The 19715-nt window shown below is 32.6% G+C and overlaps 1 protein-coding gene across 4 annotated transcripts in view; it reads left to right on the top strand.

Annotated features, from left to right (window-relative positions):
* LOC106088132 (heterogeneous nuclear ribonucleoprotein R) overlaps positions 1-19715 on the top strand; it is a 438953-nt gene that overhangs the window by 296892 nt on the left and 122346 nt on the right. Inside the window, exons 1-2 of one of the 4 annotated variants that reach the window (XM_013253463.2) lie at positions 9731-10638; positions 15838-16541. The exons of 2 other annotated variants lie outside the window; for them this stretch is intronic. The gene's annotated coding sequence lies outside the window, so the exon portion shown is untranslated. Of the gene's footprint in view, positions 1-9730; positions 10639-15035; positions 15416-15837; positions 16542-19715 lie in introns of those variants that run through there. One more of the 4 variants, XM_013253464.2, reaches the window with a different exon arrangement.

Genomic DNA, 19715 nt, shown 5'->3' with positions numbered 1-19715 from the left:
TTTCCTTGATTTTTTAGGTTAGGTTGAGTGTGTTACCCACCACGGGTGAGCTCACTCGGAGGCCAGTTTGGCTCATTGTGGTGCCCTAGAAAGAAAGGGAAGAGAAATTTCCTATCATCGAGTAATTTTGTCAAAATTTCCTTTCTTAGTGAAATTTTACCAAAATATCCATCTTCGGGAAATTTTATCAAAGTTTCCCTTTCTTCGGTAAGTTTTGTCAACATTTAATTTTTGGGAATTTTTGTCGAAATTTACTTTTTTCCAAGGAATGATATTTCCTTGGTTTTTTATATTAGGTTGAGTGAGTTGCCCACCACGGGTGAGTTCACTCGGAGGCCAGTTTGGCCCATTGTGGTACCCTAGAAAGAAAGGAAAGAGAAAATTCCTATCATCGAGAAATTTTGTCAAAATTTCCTTTCTTTTGGAAATTTTATCAAAATTTTCATTCTTCGGGAAAATTTACAAAAATTTCCTTTCTTCGGGAAATTTTGTAAAAATTTAATTTTTTGGGGAATTATTTTTTCGAAATTTCCTTTCTTTCCAAAGAATGATATTTGCTTGGTTTTTTTAGGTTAGGTTGAGTGGGATGTCCACCACCGGTGAGTTCACTCGGAGGCCTGTTTGGTCCATTGTGGTACCCTAAAAAAAAGGAAGGGAAAGAAGATGTGAGACTGAGATCGGGCTAGAGACTATACACGAATAAAGGAAATACGGGATAAATGAAGAACCCGAGCGGGGCCCTAGAAGAAAGGGAAAAGAAATATCCCGAGAAAGTTAGTCAAAATTTCATTATTCGAGAAATTTTATCATAATTTCCTTTCTTCGGGAAATTTTATCAAAACTTCCCTTTCTACGGGACATTTTGTAACAATTTAATTTTCGGAGAATTTTTGTCGAAATTGTCTTTCTTCCAAAGAATATTTGCTTGGTTTTTTTTAGGTTAGCTTGAGTGGGTTGTCCACCACGGGTGAGTTCACTCGGAGACCAATTTGGCTCATTGTCGTAGAAAGAAAGGGAAGAGAAATAAGATGTAAGGCCTCAGACTAGAGACTATACATCAATTATAGAAAAACAGGAGGAATGGAGAAACCGAGTGGGATGAAAAATGTCCATGCCCACACAAGCACGGATGTACCTACGGCGGAGCTCATAGCATCAACCATTCTGTTCCGTCAACAAATCTCAGGAGACCTACCAGGGGTACGTTCGCAAGTTCATCCAGATCGCAGAAGAAATGGCTCCTCAGAGAGGAGAGCCTACGTCTCTGCAGACCGGGACATGAACACAGCAACCATTCTGTTCCGTCAAATCTCAGGAGACTTACCAGAGGTACGTTCGCAAGTTGATCCAGATCGCAGAAGAAATGGCTCCTCAGAGAGGAGAGCCTACGTCTCTGCAGACCGGGACATGAACACAGCAAGTGCTCGATATTCTCCTCATCGAGGCAACTCATGCAGAAGTCTTTGAGCCGTATTCCCGCCATGCGGCCTATGGCACCGTGCCCGGTTATGACCCGTGTTAAGGTACTCATCGACCTCTTATCGAACGCCAGCAACTCCCTCGTACTTCTCCGAACGATGACAGTCCAGCACAGATGTACCTTTGCCGGAGCTTATGGCACCCCCCCATCGGAACCAACCCGTCCCGTCAACAAATCTCAGTAGATCTCCCGAAGTAGTTTCGGAAGTTCATCCAGATCGCAGAAGAATCGGCTTCCCAGAAAGAAGAGCCTGCGTCTCTGCAGACCCACACAGAAACACAGCAAGTGCTCAATAGTCTCCTCCTCATCCTCATCGAGGCAACTCTTACAGAAGTCATTGTGCGGTATCCCCATGTGCGCCGCCATGCAGTCTATGGCACAGTGTCCCGTGATGACTCATTGACTTCTTATCGAACTCCAGCAACTCCCTCGTCCTTCTCCGAACGACGACAGGCCAGAACGCCTTTGCTTCGGAAAATTTTGTCTGCATTTTTTTCTGTATGAATTTGTGTCAAGAACTGATTTTTACAGGAAATTTTGTCAACATTTCATTTCTATGGGAAATTTTGTCAAAATTTCATTTCTATAGGAAATTTTGTCAAAATTTCATTTCTATAGGAAATTTTTTCAACATTTCATTTCTATAGGAAATTTTGTCAACATTTCATTTCTATAGGAAATTTTGTCAAAATTTTATTTCCATAGGAAATTTTGTCAAAATTTCATTTCTAAAGGAAATTTTGTCAAAATTTCATTTCTATTTGTCAAAATTTCATTTCTATTTGTCAAAATTTCATTTCTATAGGAAATTTTGTCAAAATTTCATTTCTATAGGAAATTTTGTCAAAATTTCATGTCTATAGGAAATGTTGTCAAAATTTCATTTCTATAGGAAATTTTGTCAAAATTTCATTTCTATAGGAAATTTTGTCAAAATTTCATTTCTATAGGAAATTTTGTCAAAATTTCATTTCTATAGGAAATTTTGTCGAAATTTCATTTCTGTGAGAAATTTTGGCAAAATTTCATTTCTATGGGAAATTCTGTCAAAATTTCATTTCTATAGGAAATTTTGTCAAAATTTCATTTCTATAGGAAATTTTGTCAAAATTTCATTTCTATAGGAAATTTTGTCAAAATTTCATTTCTATAGGAAATTTTGTCAAAATTTCATTTCTATAGGAAATTTTGTCAAAATTTCATTTCTATAGGAAATTTTGTCAAAATTTCATTTCTATAGGAAATTTTGTCAAAATTTCATTTCTATAGGAAATTTTGTCAAAATTTCATTTCTATAGGAAATTTTGTCAAATTTTCAGTTGAATAGGAAATGTTGTCAAAGTTTCGTACATAGAGAAATTTTCTCAAAAGAGAAATTTTATCACAAAAATTTAATTCCAAAAATCCATCTTTAGGGAAATTTTGTCAAAATTAATTTCCTTTGGAAAATTTTGTCATAATTTCCTTTCTTCTAAAAATTTGGTCAAACGTTCCTTTCTTTGGGAATTTTCGTCGAAATTTCCTTTCTTCGGGAAATTTTGTCTATCATCCTTTCGATAGCAATATTTTGTAAATTTTTTTTTAATAGGAAATTTTGTCAAACTTCCTTCCTTCGAGAATTTTAGTTTTCGAACAAATTTGCCAAAATTTAATTTTTATGGGAAATTTTTCCAAAATTTGATTTATATGGGAAATTTTTATAAAATTTCCTTTTTTTTTTGAAAATTTTTCAAAATTTCCTTTGTTTTGGAAATTTTTTAAAATTTCATTTTTATGGGAAATTTTTTCATTTCAATAAGAAATTTTCTAAAAATTTAATTTTTGTAGGAAATTTCTATGGGAAATTTTGTCAAAATTTCATTCTGTGGTAATGTTTAAAAATTTCGTTTCCATGCAATGAAAAATTTTTGTCAAAATTTCATTTTTATAGGAAATTTTGCCAAAGTTTCCCTTCTATGAGAATTTCGGTAAAACTTTTGCAAAAATGTCATTTGAATAGAAAATTTTTACAAATTTCACTTTCATGGAAAATTTTGTCAATTTTTGGTCAATATTTTATTTTTGTAGGATATTTTGTCAAAATTTAATTTCTATGGGAAATTTTGTCAAATTGCCATTTTAGGGAAATTTTGTTGGAGTTTCCTTTCTTCGCGAAATTTTGTTAAAATTTCCAATCTAGGGAAATTATGTTAAAATTTCATTTCTAGGAAAACTTTTTCAAAATTTCAAAAAAATTGTATGTATAAAAAATTTTGTCAAAATTCTATTTTTGGGGAAATTTTGCCAAAATTTTTTTTTTTTGGGGAAATTTTTTTGAAATTCCAAATTTCGAAATTTCCAAATTTTTCAAATTTCGAAATTTCCAAATTTTTCGAAATTTTTTTTCTTTGGGAAATTTTGTCAAATTTTTATTTCCATAGGAAATTTTGTCAAAATTTAATTTTTTTAGGAAATTTTCCAAGAATTTCATATCTATGGGAATCTTAGTAAATATTTCATTTTTATAGAAAATTTTGTTAAAATTTCATTTATATAGAAAATTTTGTCGAGATTTGATATCTTAATTTAGTCAAAAATTTATTTCTGTGGGATATTGTGTCAAAATTTCATTTCCATAAGATATCGGAAATTTCTTGCCATAATATCATTTTTATAGGTAATTATGGGTCTCTGCTTTGAGTGGTAAAACCAAAAAATAGGCCACTTCATCATTTCGTATAAAGGCAAAGCAGAGGAGAACGCAAAGAGAAAGACTGGAGTATCATTTGCTTCCGCTTTACATGATAAACACGAAGCGTATTCAGCTGAATAAGTCGTCCATTTTACGTATGCAGGGGTTCTTGTGTAGATTTATTGACTCTTCTTGGTTGAGGATAAATGCTAGCTGGCTGGCTGGCAGGCTGGCAAATAAGGACGCCAAATGAAACTGACCAAAATACGTGAATCCTGTTTTTATTCCCACAGTTTTTTATGATGCGGCAGAAAAGCAGAAAAAAATAAAAAAGGAAGAAAATAATAATAAAATGACATCCAACACTTCTTTTACTCCGTTTTTTTGTGTTCGCATTTAGAGGAGGGAATGATTTACTCCGATGGGCAGAGAAGAAAAAAAAAAAAACAAAACTGGGGTACCTACCACAAGAAGAGCACACACCCCGCTGCAAAATCATTGCGCAAAGAAGCCCAAGAAGATGTGCCGTCTTCTGGTAGCTAGCCACAGCCGCTGCAGTATCCTTATAAATGATGATATAAAAAGTTTTTCTTGCCTATTTCCGTAAGGAAAAGTAGGGATCAGATCAACAGCAGCAGCAACCACCATCACCACCACCAGCCCCTGAAGGACTTGTGTGCATTTAATTCGTTGTGTGTTCTCTGCCGTTTTCCCCCCCTCATTGTAGTTTATTTGCGTTGCTGGTCAGCTTTTTGGCTGGCAAGGCACTACAGCGGTGTCAGAGAGTGCCGCCAGCCTGCCTGCCTGGCTGCCTGCTCCACGATAAGCCCTTATATGAGAGCCAAAAGAGAGAAATTGAAGCAAACAAAACTCTAAATAATTGTCATTATAGTGGCTTTCGATGAAGTCTGACGTCTGACTGATTATCCACAAAATAAATAAGCCCATAATTCGGCATTTCCAATATTGACAGGCATGAGAGCAAAGTGAATATTTGATAACACCAAACAGAAAACAAACAAGAAATGCACAGAAAGGTGGACACCTTTGAGCCATTGCAGTTCTTGTGCCCATGTTTGATGAACCATCATCAGTCAGTTTGTCAGCCACCACAGTAGTAGTCCTGTGGAAAGCACACGCTTTCGATTGGGTTGCAGTTGGCTTGTTTTTATTTTTTGGCACATGTGTTTGTTTGATTTTGTGGTTATAAACAAAAATTGTGTTTCTCAACTTTTGACATTTGTTTTGTTAATTAAGGGAATGCTTTTATGTTGCATTTAAAAAGCTACCAAGAAGTTAACGCATATGAGTCTTTAATTAAATACAAATTTTAAGTATAAACAAGTTATAGTCTGATTCCGATTATAATTGAATGCTGAACATTGCAGAAGTCATTTTGTAATATTTCAGTTCATTAGGATAAAAATTGCGCCTTGTAGGGGCTGAAGAATCAAAATCGGGAGATAGGTTTATATGGGAGCTGTATCAAGCTATTGATCGATTCAAACCATATAAGACACGTATGTTGAGGGTCATGCGAGAAGCCTTTGTACAAAATTTCTGCCAAATCGGATGACAATTGCGCCCTCTAGAGGCTCAAGAAGTCAAGATCCCAGATCGGTTTATATGGTAGCTATATCAGGTTATAAACCGATTTGCGCACACAGTTAACACAGTTATTGGAAGTCATAACAAAACACTTCATGCAAAATTTCAGCCAAATCGGATGAGAATTGCGCGCTCAAGAAGTGAAGACCCAAGATCGTTTTATATGGCAGCTATATCAAAACATATACCGATTTGAACCATACTTAGCGCAGTTGTTGGAAGTGCTACCAAAATACGACGTGCAAAATTTCAGTCAAATCGGACGAGAATTGCGACCTCTAGGGGCTCAAGAAGTCAAGACCCAAGATTTTATATGGCAGCTATATCAAAACATATACCGATTTGGCATGTGTCTCTTCTGTTTGGCAGAGAGTATGAGCGCTTGACCGTAGGAATGCGAATGGTTGAAAAAAAAAACAAATTTTTGGTTCTTCATTGAGCTATGGTCAGTCATCTAGTAGTCAGTATTGGTAACCGCAAAAAATGCTTCGTTTCACATTAAAGAAAAGTTCGCCCAGTAAACTTCTTTTCTGAAAAATTTTTGTACCTTTAAATTAATTTAATGTCACACGTATGTATATGTCTATTCTTCTTAATTATACCCTACACCCCTACTGTGGTACAGGATATTATAACATAGTGCATTTGTCTGTAACACCCAAAAGGAAGGGAGATAGACACATTGATAGGTATACCTGTCGACTCAGAAACACTTTCTGATTCGATTTAGCTATGTCCGTCTGTCTGTCCGTCTGTCCATGTTAATTTGTGTACAAACTACAGGACGCAATTTTCATCCGATCGTCTTTAAATTTGGTATAGGCATGTTTTACGGCCTAGAGACGAAGCCTTTTAAAATTGGAAAAAATCGGTTCAGATTTGGATATAGCTCACATATATATATTCATCCGATTTGCAGTAATAATGCAATAAAATAGTCATTTGTTAACCGATTCCCTCGAAATTTGGCACGAAAGATTTTCTCTTGACTCTCGACATTACTGGTGAATTTCATGGAAATCGGATAAGATTTTGATATAGCTCTCACATATATATCGCCTGATTTTCACTTCTGGAGCCACTGCAAGCGCATTTATTGACCAATCTTGCCAAAACTTTGTACAACGTTTTCCTTGACAACTACCACAATATCTGAGAAGTTTGCTCCAAACCGGTTCAGATTTAGATATAGCTCCCATATATATGTTTGACCGATTTTGAGAAATATTACAATAAATTGCTTTTTTGTTAACCAATTCTCCCGAAATTTGGCAGGAAGGAGTTTCTTATGACTCTCGACATTACTGGTGAATTTCATAGAAATCGGTTTAGATTTTGATATAGCTGCCGTATATGTATTTCACCGATTTTCAATTCTAGTGTTACTGCAAGCGAATTTATTGACCAATATTGACAACATTGTGCACAACTGTTTCGTCGATGCCTACCATAATATCGAAAAAGTTTGGCCAAAATCGGTTCAGATTTATATGTAGCACCCTTATATATGTTCGTTAAATTTTGACTAATTTGCAAATATTGTTGTCATCTGTCAACCGTAGTTATTACAGTTTGAAGATATTTGCTCGAAATCAGGTAGGATTGTTTAATAACCCTTCTGAAAACATGCGCCGAGGTCCATCAAAATTGGTTCAGAATTGGATATAGCTCCCACATGTTGTTGTTGTTGTTGTAGTAGCAGTGTGTGGTTCACTGAGGCGGCAGCCCTTGACGATGAAGGAATTCATCGGGTCAATCCGGTACGTACAACCGGCTGCCATGGGATTGTAGCTCCCACATTGTACTTATAGGGTAGGTGTAGGGTATTATACAGTCGGCAACGCCCGACTTTTGACCTTCCTTACTGGGTAAACGTTTTATTCTTCACAAGTTCTTGCCCAAATTTATGATAAGATATGCCATTTTGTCCTAAACAAAACCCTAACGTTTTTCACAAAAGAAGTTCACTTGTCGAAAACTACGTTTATGGCTTATTAATTATTTTTCTGCATGTACGTAATTGATTCAGGCGTATTTGCGGTGCCGTTATATTCTTAAGCGGACAGTTGTAAAATTGGCCCTTAAATTGCATGATATGGGCCTTTAATCAAACCTTCAAACGGATTTTTTACTATTTGCAATATAAATTTCCCTGATAATAACTAAGTTTCATTATTTTGTATTTTCTAAGTTACCTTATGTTTCAAACTTTTCTGCCTAAAGATCTAAATCATACGGCAACCCTTCTGTCTTTAATTATGCCATATACTAGCCTAAATTGCCACTCATCGAATAGGTGGGCGACGCATTATTAACATTATTGGGTCGGCATTACCGGCACTTGCTTGCATTGCAACCTCCCCATGGCGACCTCATATAACAACGTCATCATCATTGTTTAATTGCACTCTTAAACCTAATGCCAGGAGACAAAGGAGAGATTGCCAGGAACACACAAAATGCTTGAAAACCTTAAGTATTAATTTATATCATTATGTTGATGATGACGAGGACAGACAAGAGATCTTATCTGATCTCATATAAAATATATGAAAAAGAAAAGTAGCAAGCAAATGAATGACAATGACGGCGATGAAGTCGATGATAAAAATTATGACAACAAGACAACTGCTGCAGCAACAGCGCCAAGTAAAGCATTTTGCATTTCTATTGAATAGAGAGAGAGTTGGAGAGAGTATTTGGCAGACAACACCAGCTATCAAAGGTGTATTATTATGATTATTTGCAAGAGGGAGGGGGCTCATACGGAAAGAGAGATGTATACACGATAGAGAGCGAGAGAAAGAGGGGCTAATGAACACCTACTTCTGCTGCTCTACCTCAAAGATACACAACACGTTCGTTCGGCCATTCAAACACAAATGTTGACTGTCTATAAATTATTGTTGTCGCTCTCTCAATGGCACTTTCCTCTCTGCCTGACTGGATTTGTCAAATTGTTGGTTCTTTCGCCTTGATTCATGAGATGCAGTTAATTGAAATGTTCTTTGAAGTTGTCTTTGCCATTATTTCTTTTTATACGTTATGATGTATGCAGGGTGGTGCGGCGGCGGCAAGAGGAGAAGAAGAAATAATAATGTATGTGCCATAGAGGCAAATAACTAAAGTGAAGCTTACCAAAAGATAGCCAGAAAACATGGAATAAGGCAAACTTTTTGGTTAAGAAGCCAGAAAGGGTTGTGAGAGCAGAGTCAGGGGTGTTTGGGAGGGAGGTTAAAAATCACTGCGATGCAGAACTGCAAAATTTTTGTGGGGAGAGCAACTCTTTTTTTTTTGCAAGCTTCAAAACTGCAAAGTTTTTTACGCTTTCTGTCAGTGGGAGATGGAGAGTGAGAGAGAGAGCATAAGTTTAGAAGAAAGAGCGTAAATAAAAGAGTACTAGTTAGCTGACATGCCGTTGTTGCTGCTGCTGTCATTTGTTTGGCATAAACTTATGGGTGGTTGAACTGCAGTTTAGCCAGAGTGATGGATGAATGGTTGTGCCTACCACACACATCACATGCATATGCTATCTTGGGTATGTGAGAGCCGGTGAGACAGACGCATGTGCATGTGTGAGATATCAAACGCAAGGCAAAACAAAACAAACAAGACAACTATACACACACACACACACACACAAAATTGCAAACTTTTCTTTATGCGTTAATGCAGAAGCGGCAGCAGCCGCATCACTACACAGTCAAGGGGTAACCAGCAAAGCTCTGGGGGGTATGGCGTTGTGAGACTACAACCAGCTTGAGAGAGAGAGAGAGTGCAGAGAAACCAAACCGGCAAAATTTAATGGGGGGTTATGAGTGTGTATGGTGTGTTGTGGCCAAGTGAGCTTGTGGATTGCATTGGTAGTAGTTGCGCTCAGTGTTGCAACCAAACCTTGCGTCTTGCTGGTATGCGTTGCTTGTATCTGTGAGGACTTTGCTGGTCGTCGCCGAAGTAGCCGTCAGCCAGTAGTCAGTGTAGCAGCATTTGCGAAAAACTCTGCTGTCTGTGTGCTCTGCTGCCCGACTATTTAGGATTTTAGAGTAGAGTCAGACACAATATTATAGCCTGCCACACGTTAGTATCGCGGACGACAATGTGAAAAAATTAACGCCGTTTCTTCACTTCAACACTCTTCCACTTACTAACTAACCAAATATTAAAAAAAAAACATAAATAAATAAAATGCCATTATTCTGTTAAAGTAATATGAAACAAAAAGAAAACTTTCAAATAACAATTTAACAAAAATTAGAAACTCTTGGATTATAACACAAAACCATACAGTAGCTGCAGTCATTTGAACAACTTTTTCATTGGAAAAAGTTGCAGGACCCCCCCATATTCAACAAGGAACCCCCACAACACAATAACGGAATATTTGGATTTACTTAAGACAAACGACTGCTAGAGCCTTCAACTTCAACAATATTTGGCATTACAAAAAAACCCCACAACCAAGTCCGCGTATACTTAAAAAAAAAATCAACAAAAAACCATTGGATACTTAAAAACATGATTTAAAAAAAAAAAACAAAGTGTGGAACAAAGAAAATTAAAAAATTTGAACAAAAAAGTAAAAAAAATTAAAAAAAAAGTTTTAAAAAACATCAATTTGGAAGAAACCAAAAATTTGCATAAAAGTCTGGGCCTTTAACTTATGATTCTACAACATTGTCTATAAAACAAAAAATGCATCGTCATGTTAGGGAATGCCAAAGAATCATTTTCGAAAATTTTAAACCACAAAAAAGTGAAATAAACACCACTTGATTGGAACCCAACATCGAGATTTTCTACAATTACAACTTCAACAAAAAAGCAAAAAAAAAAAACCAAAATTTGGATTATACAAAAAGAGTAGAGAAATTTTATTTAAGTGAGTTCATATAAATAATGTGTATAACAACTACCTTAAAACTTTGCACTTGTGTTTTTAAAGAATTTACAAAAGGATATTTGTTGCTTAGTGTAGATTTAGCATTTTTTTCCGTTTTTTTTTTCAAAATGAGTACTTGAAACTAGTTAAGTGTTATATAATAACATTTGTTCCCCCCTCTTAAACTTCCCCTTTTACGCTGCAGCCAAGCTTTAATTGGTTTTAATTTGAACGTTTAGTTATCGGCTGTGCCAGAAACTCGATTTTTGCATTTTGTGTGTGTATCTCTGCAATGTTTTTTTTTCATATTTCTTAAGCCAGTCTTTAAGCTGCCTGTGCTACCTACAAACAACCTTTCAAGCTGATGCTGGCAGCCGGGAATTGAAAATCTAGCCTTAAAGATCGGCCGAAAATAGCACTATCCCCCACTAACATGTCATCGATGTATAAAAGAAAAATGTGAAAGTGAATAAATGTGAAAAGAAAAACTAAAAACAAAAGCAAAAGCCATATACAGTTAAAGTAAACTAAAAGTGTTGAAAGTCAAACTATAATTAAAAAAAATAAATAAAAATAAAAGCAGTGTAAAAAACATTTTTTTTTTTTTGGAAAAAACAAAAAACCATTTTGAAAAAGTTAAAGTTCAGAAACTTGCCCAAGACTAAGGATATTTGAAAACGAAATATTTTATTGTTTTCGAACTTTCTGTTTATAAACTTTTAGGTTGGTAATCAAGACCTCGATATTTCAAAACATTAAAACAAATACACAAAAATCTAAAATAATATTAAATAACATTTAAAAATACATAAAATTCTTTAAAAGCAAAAAGCAATAAAATGAAAGATGTACTAATTATACATTTTTTACTAAAAATTCTTTCAAAAGAGTTAAAAACACTTCAAAAATTTCAGAAAAAGATATGTAAAAAATTACAAAAGTAAATTGTTTTAATAATAATAGAAAAATAAACTTAAAGAAAAGACACATTTTTGCTTTTTGATCATTTTTATTTATTTTTGTTCTATTGCCAACAATAAAACAAAAATAAGTATAAAAAATATCAGTGTTTTTGTTTTTATAATTTAAAAATTTAACAAAGAATAATACGATTTTATTGTATATAATAAAACTATAGTAATATATAAAAAATAAACAAAATTTAATATTAAAATAGTGAAATTAAAAACACAACCATACAGTTTTAAGGAAACATTTTCTTTAAAAAAAAATTCAGTATATTTAAATAACATCTCCTTTTCTGTCCCTAAAGAAAAATAATCCAATTATAAAAAATTTAATTGGAACAGAAATATATCTATTCAATTTAATTTAAAGTACCAATTTATTTTTTTTATTTGGATTATGTTCTTTAAAGACCGAAAAATGTAGTTTGTTTTCAAATTGTCAATATTCAAGTTTTGTAGGTTTTTATGAGTTTTTAGGAGATGTAATGTTAATATGCTAAAAAGTTATTTTTTTATGGAAAATATGCTTTATTTAATAGATATTAAACTGTAAATTTCTCAAACTAAAAAATGCAAAAATGAAATCTAAACTTAGATAATAAAATCAAACAAAATAAAAATATAATTTGCAAAAATTAAAAAAAAAAATTAGCAAATATAAAAAACTTTAAAAGAAAATATTAACTCAAAGTGTAGATATATATTAAAAAATTTGTATAAAAAAAATTTAAAAAAAAACTAATCATTAATTAAAAAAAATAAAAATAATATACCTTATATAATAAAAGTAAATAAATAAAATTTAAAAATACTATAAAATTTATGAAAGTATTAAAATATTTTAAGCATAGAAAAATATAAAAAGAAAATATAATATAATAAATTTTATCTAAAATAAAAAAATATATATAAAAATAAATATATACAAAAAAATATATGGAAAAATAATAAAATGAAATCAAAGAAAGTTATTATACCAAAATATATATGCATATTATCATTGTTTTTACATATTAAAAACAAAATAAATAATTAAACAAAAGCGTAAAAAAATTAAAACATTAACTTCTAAAAAATCATACAAAATAAAAAAAAAAATAAAATATTCAAAAATCTTATATTTGAGCATTTTTTTAAAAATATATTTTTTTTATAAATGTTATACAAATATAAAATATTTAAAAAAAATATTTAAAAAAAAATATTTATAAAAAAATTATCTTAAAAAAATTGTTTTTAAAGAACTATTTTTTAAAAATTATTTTTTTAAAGTTTATTTAATAATTTTATTTCAAAAATTATTTTTTAAAAATTATTTTTAAAAATTACTTTTCAACATTTTTTTTTAAAAATTACTTTTAAAAATTATTTTTAAAAATTATTTTTAAAAATTATTTTTAAAGATTATTTTTAAAAATTATTTTTAAAAATTTTTTTAAAATATATTTTTAAAGATTATTTTTAAAAATTACTTTTAAAAATTAATTTCAATATTATAAAAAATATAGAATATCTAAAAAATCTTAAAATCGCGTTTAATTTTACAATACAAAAAAATATTTTAAACAATTAAAAAATATAAAAGGAAAAAAACAAAAAAATATTTAAATAAATAAAGTTATATAAATTTACAAAAATAAAACAAAATATTTTTAAGAAACCATATATAATAAATATGAAAGCATAGATGTTTTAAATATAAAAAAAAATAAAATTATATAAAAAAATTAATTAAAAACCAAAAATTCAATTTAAACTATCTAATATTTAAGATTTAAGTATAAAACTACATTTAAATCTCTTAAAATATAAAAAAATGTAAAATGCTTAGAAGGAAATTAAAATAAATAAAATAAAAAATTTCAAATTATATAAAAATATATAAAAGAAATCATTTCATAAACAAAATATTAAAAATGAAAAACATGTAAATATCTTAGTTTTGAAATAAAAATAAATAAAAACACAAAAATAAATTAAAATCGAAAATAATAGAAATTATATAAAAATATAAGAATCTTTTAAACATAACATAAATGTTTCAAATTAAAAACAACAATTTTTGTTAAAGTATTTTTAATTTTTTAATATTAAAGAGACATAAAAAAATACTCCCAAAAAAATTATAAAATAAAAAAAAAATGAAAAGTTTCAAAACAATATAAAAAACAAAAGTTTTATTCTTTTCTCTATTATCATTCATTCATATATAATTTTTTTTTATTAGATAATTACAAATATCTTTCTTACAAAAACATCCTTCTTTTCGAACACAACAGAACTTTAAAATGATCCGTCACATATAAAAATATAAGAATCTTCTTTTAAGAAAAACATAACATAAATACTTCAACTTAAAAATAAAAATTTGTTTTAAGCCTTTTTAATTTTTTTAATATTAAATTATAAATTATTTTTTTAATATTAATATTATTATAAAATAAAAAAAAAACAATAAAAAGGTTTAAAAGAAAATAAAAAAAAAAAACAAAAATTTTAATTTTTTTTTCTATTATCATTCATTTATGCATAATTTCTTTTTTATTAAATGAATACAAATATCTCTGTTACAAAAAATCCTGTTTATCGAGCATAACTTAATAAAAACTAACCTTAAAAAAACACATGAACTTTAAAATGCTCTCACACACATCACATTTTGCATGAAATCATAAAACGAAGAACACGTGGCATTACCAGACACACAGACTTAATTGATTTCGAAACGAATGAACGCTATGAAACTTGATTAAAAGCGACAAAGAGCATGCAAAGAAAAAACCGGTAAAAATACAACTCTGCGTTAAAGTGCATCCGTTGCATCTCATCAAGAAAACAAGTTTTTGCAAATACACACACACACACGCATACACAGATACAGGCGGCCATAATCACGTCAAACTGCTCTGAAACTACTCCCTCTGTAGCAAACACTACAGCAAGCAACAACAACAATATCATCATCAAAAGGTTCTCCCTTTTCAAACAAAGCCAAATACACACACATACACATGCGGACACATACAGTCATGATTGCAATTGCAAAACCTCGGCAATAGATCATAAATTTTATTAAGACCAGCAACAACAAGAATCAAATAACTATAAGCTTGCATTACATATTAGCTTTCGCTCTCATTTAGAGTGAGAGGTTCTCACAAACTTACAGCCAGAGATTGCCATTTTATGTAATGCAAAGGAGTGTGAATAGCATTACATATATGTATACAACACTCGCTCTCTCTCTCCCTCTCTCTCTCTCTCTCTCTCGCATAGATAATGCATTTTCAATCTGTTGAAGAAGCAGAGGAGGTGCATTAGCGCGAATATCGCAAAAAAGTGCATTATGAAAAGTGCATTTAGTGAGACCACACCATAGCTCACCACTCAGGCAAGAGCGCAACGCCAGCACAATAGTCTCACCACCACCAACACCATTACAAGAAAATAATCTCTGCCATACCATACCACCAGACGACCATACGCGGCACATAGAGAAAAGTGCATTGTATTGCGCATTACAGCAGGGATTTGCAACACGAGCACGAGTACGAGAGCAATAATCGACGATCTCCATTGCCCAGAAAGAAGCAACAACTAATTCGTTGAACTTAATTTTGGAGAAAAAAAAAACAAAGCGCAAGCCAGCAACCTCCCTTCTTCTTTTTTATCGAAGAAGGAGAAGAAGAAGAAGCTTCTTTGTCGTGCTTTTTAAATTTGCATTTGTTGTTGTTTTTGTTGTTGCTGCTATTGGCCATCGTTAAATGTGCATATATTCGTTGTCATCGCAGTCATCGTTGTGTGTCGTTGTATGTATATATATATGCCAAAAACGAAACTTCGTTAAAACGTCATCGTGTGCGCTTTGCCCATAGAACGAAAAACGAAAAAAGTGCATCATTATTGCATCTTCTCTTTGCTCTCAACCAGTTGTGTGTTCGTCGTTCGTGCTATAACGCACGCTTAAATCTTTTACTACTTATTAAGGAAACTGAAAAGTGCATATAACAAAATAAGTAGAAAAATTTTAAGAAAAAAATTAGAAAAAAGTAAATGCAAAAAAGAAAAACACAAAAACAGAACAAAAAATCCCAAGAAATCTAAAGCAAACACAAGTGAAAAATATGCAAGCATTACGCAAAAATATAGAAAAAAGACCAAAATAAATTGTGAAAAAAAATATCGATACAAATATTTTTAATACATTTTATGTTTTTTTTTTCAATTCTAGTAAAATTTTAAACAACAGCCCCACATTTTAGTGTTCATTAATTATTGTGTCAAACAACATCAAACATTAAAAACAACAAAAAAAAACTAAACTACTCTCTTCAAAACAAAAAGAAATTATCCTAGTGCTGTGTTTTCTACCATTTAATAAAATAAAATTAAAAAATCTAGAACAAAATATTATTAAAACAAAAAAAAAAAACAAAAATTAAGTCAGACTCAATGAAAAAATTTTATCAACGAAAGTAAAACCATCAACCAAAACCAACATTGGGATTATTCAACAGCAGCAACCACAACTCATCATAACCGGCAACAAACTAACATTTTTTCAGCATACCTAAAACCCCTGCGCACCAGCATCTTCCAATTTGCTTTAGGATCCCACAAACATTTTTCGCCTGCCGCCATTTGTGCTGTTGATACACAACGACGACACCATCACCACACCATCGGTTTTGTTTTTTTTTTTTACCACTTTGGAGTCTTACATTGATACCGACGAGGCCTTTCTTCTTCATACCCCGCTCTGATTTCCAGAACACTTCTCAAAATATTTTGAGTTGTCCAGAACAAGTGGCCGGACGGAATCTTCGAACTATTATTAGCAGCAGACCTTGTTAGATAATAGATTACTGGAATTTTCTACTTCAGCAGCTACAGCAAAAACTAGTGTCCACCTCATCGCCGATAAAACGAATTTGAGTAAGTCAAAAAGTATTTTTGCTTTATATAGAATTATTATCTTTTTCCAATGAAAATCATAAAGTAAATAGGGCAAAAATTCACTTGTTCCTATGAGTCAGTCATTGCAACGGGGAATACATTTTATAGCCTTGAAGTCAACTTTAATTGAATATGTATCATTAAAACAAAAGTTTTTGGAAGCTTTCGTTGTTAAAAAAAAGTTTAGTTTTTTTACAGAATACTCTGTATTTTTAACAAAAGTTACATTTTTTGTATGCCAATTTCATAAAGCATTTGTAATTTGAACGATAAATCAGTCAGATTATCATATTTCTATGGCTAAAGGGTCGTTCTAACTTATAGATATATCAGCCAAACTTTGTTGAACAAAACACTTATGGGTCGTTCTAACTTAAAGATATATTAGCCAAACTTTGTTGAACAATAAGTCAAACATAGTTTCTTAGTTTTATGCCGATTTGATGAAAATTGTCAAGTTTTAAAGAAAATCTAGTTTCTATAACCAAATCAGCATGAAATGAAAATTTTCAGTTATTGACATTTAAAATTTGAAATGCATTGCATTTGTGAGTTTTCTACTTTCCTTACATCTGTGGAGACCATCGTATCAGCGCAAAGATTAGAATGTCCGTCTATGACGCTGAACGTATAGGTTCGAATCCTGGCGATAACATCAGAAAAATGTTTCAGCGGTGGTTATTCCCTCCTAATGTCATATAAAAACTTTTTCTCAAACAGGTGTTGCACTGCGGCACACCGTTCGGGCTTGGCTATGAAAAGGAGGCCCTTTATCATTGAGCTTAAAACTTGAAACTCATTGATATATGAGAAGTTTGTCCCTGTTCTCCAATGGCATGATCATGGTCAAATTTTCATTTTTTACATCGGCCATTTGAACCTGCCCTTTAGGTGTTTTTGAAGTCAAACCGGAAGATTGTTTTTAATGTGGAAATAGGTCTTGTTATAGACTTATTCGGTCTACACATGTCATGGCAATAAGAATAAAACTGGGGGTTTTGGTTTATATTTTCAGTACCAATCGATTTACATCAAATGAGATTGTGCAATATTGGGAGTGCCTAACCATAATAATTCGTCATGCAGATGGCGAGACACGGATAATATTAAATAGCATATCCATGCGACTTGTGAAAAAATAGACAAGACTAATTTAAATTAACTTTTTGCATTCGATTTTGTAACGAACTATGGCCAAAGTTAACCCTTGTGAATCCCAAAATGTACAGGAATTTCAAGTTTAATTATAAAAAGTGTGTGTCAAAGAGTGATTAGTTAGCTTAGGCTGTTTGTTTTCATTGCAATTGCAAATTTATCCATGGAAATTCCATTGCCCATAGGGGGAATCAATTTTATTTACCATCACAAATCAAACTGGTCTGATCCGGGATAGGCCAAATCATGTGGCATGGATGTTGCAAAATGATTTATGAGGAAGGATGTGTATACCGTTTATTATCTGCCTTAAGCTTTAGCCATAGTTATACTTGCTAGTGTTTGAAACCAGACGTTTGGCACAAAGGACCGGCCTGCAAATTAGAATGAAAATGAAAGAAAATCAGTAAAGATTTAACTCATGAAGTTATAATTATTTAGAGCGCACAACAAACCGATTACTGGCTTAGGTGTATGTCCATAGTGGCATAATAATTTAATACCTGTTATGGGTCGTTCTTTTACCCTCCACCAATAACGTCTCATTACATGGTATAAAATCTTTTATATAATAACTATTCTTGATTATCATTATATTGTAAGTCTGAACGCATGCTATCTTCCAAACGTTTGAAACTATACCAAATATACCAAATCGGCTGATAAATCTCTCATATATACCGCTCTCTTGTGTTCATGTCTGAAGCAGTTACAGAACTCAAATAATTTTTCTGCAGTGTCCATTCAAGTTAAACGTTCTACAGTGTGTGGAAAAAATCCCCAAAAATAATGCTGTCTTAGAATATTCTAGTTCGAGCTACACACAGAAGACGCTGAACGCCTGGGTTCGAATCCTGGCAGGAACATCAACAAATTTTTCAGCGGTGGTTATGCCCTACTAATGCTAGCGACATTTGTGACCTTTCACGCATCCTCTGGCCTACCGACATCATTTTTTCTTACTGTACAGTTAGTAATAATTTTTTCAATTAAATTAAAATTAAAAAAAAGTGTAGAAACCACTTTTTAAAAAAATATTTAATAAGAAATATCCATTTTTTAAGCAGAATTTTCTTAAAGAAGTTTTAAGAAAAAATAACAAAAAAATGTTTGGCGGCCGCGGATTTTTCAGTGGCATGTGAAGATTTTGTGTGCAGTATTTACTGCCGGAAGGAAGTTAGCACAACTAACGGTGAGGGGATAGTAATATCCCCTACTTCGGTAGGGTAGTTAGCACAACTTCCGGTAGGATAATTAGAACAACTACCGGTAGGGTAGTTAGCACAACTACCGGTAGTGTAGTTAGCACAACTACCGGTGGGGCAATAACCACAACTACCGTAAGGGATTTGGTGTGTATGCGGAAAAAAATGTTGTTGATACAATTGGCAGAAGCAAAATAAGTTTATTTTTTATGTGAAATGATTGATGGAACTGATATATCGATTAGTAATATATAAATTGATATTCGCATCGCAGACAAGTCTGGAAGCGATGCTGGTGATGCAGTCCATCGTGGCCTTTATTCGAACCTGCGCCGCCAAGGCCGCGCTTAGGCTGAGGGAGTTGGGCATGCTGATGGACGACAATTGCGGCCACAGTTCGATTCTGGATGTATAGGATGCGGAGGTTAGACTGAGGATGGTCTCCGACTACCTGGCACCGGTACCGACTGGGATAAGAGCTATCTTATCCCATTCATTTTCTTGGGAGGGATGAATGGAAGGTGAATGCTGTGCGATGAGGAGGATGAGTCCTCCATCTTCACCGATGGCTCCAAGATGGAGACAGAACTGGATTGAGGATTTACTCCGACGCACTCAATATTGGTCAATATCTCTGAGACTGTCGGACGAGTGTACGGTTTTTCTGCCAGAGTCTTACTGAAAATGTGTAGTCAATTGCCCCAAATATACCGGTCCTAAACTGGAAATTTAGTTACCTGTCACAGGACATATCCTACAGAGTCTGAAAAGTTTCAATTGTCATAACTCATGA

This window comes from Stomoxys calcitrans, chromosome 2 (assembly GCF_963082655.1).
Source record: "Stomoxys calcitrans chromosome 2, idStoCalc2.1, whole genome shotgun sequence".
Classification (NCBI taxonomy): Eukaryota; Metazoa; Arthropoda; class Insecta; order Diptera; family Muscidae; genus Stomoxys; species Stomoxys calcitrans.
This window is presented reverse-complemented; position numbering and strand designations above follow the sequence as displayed.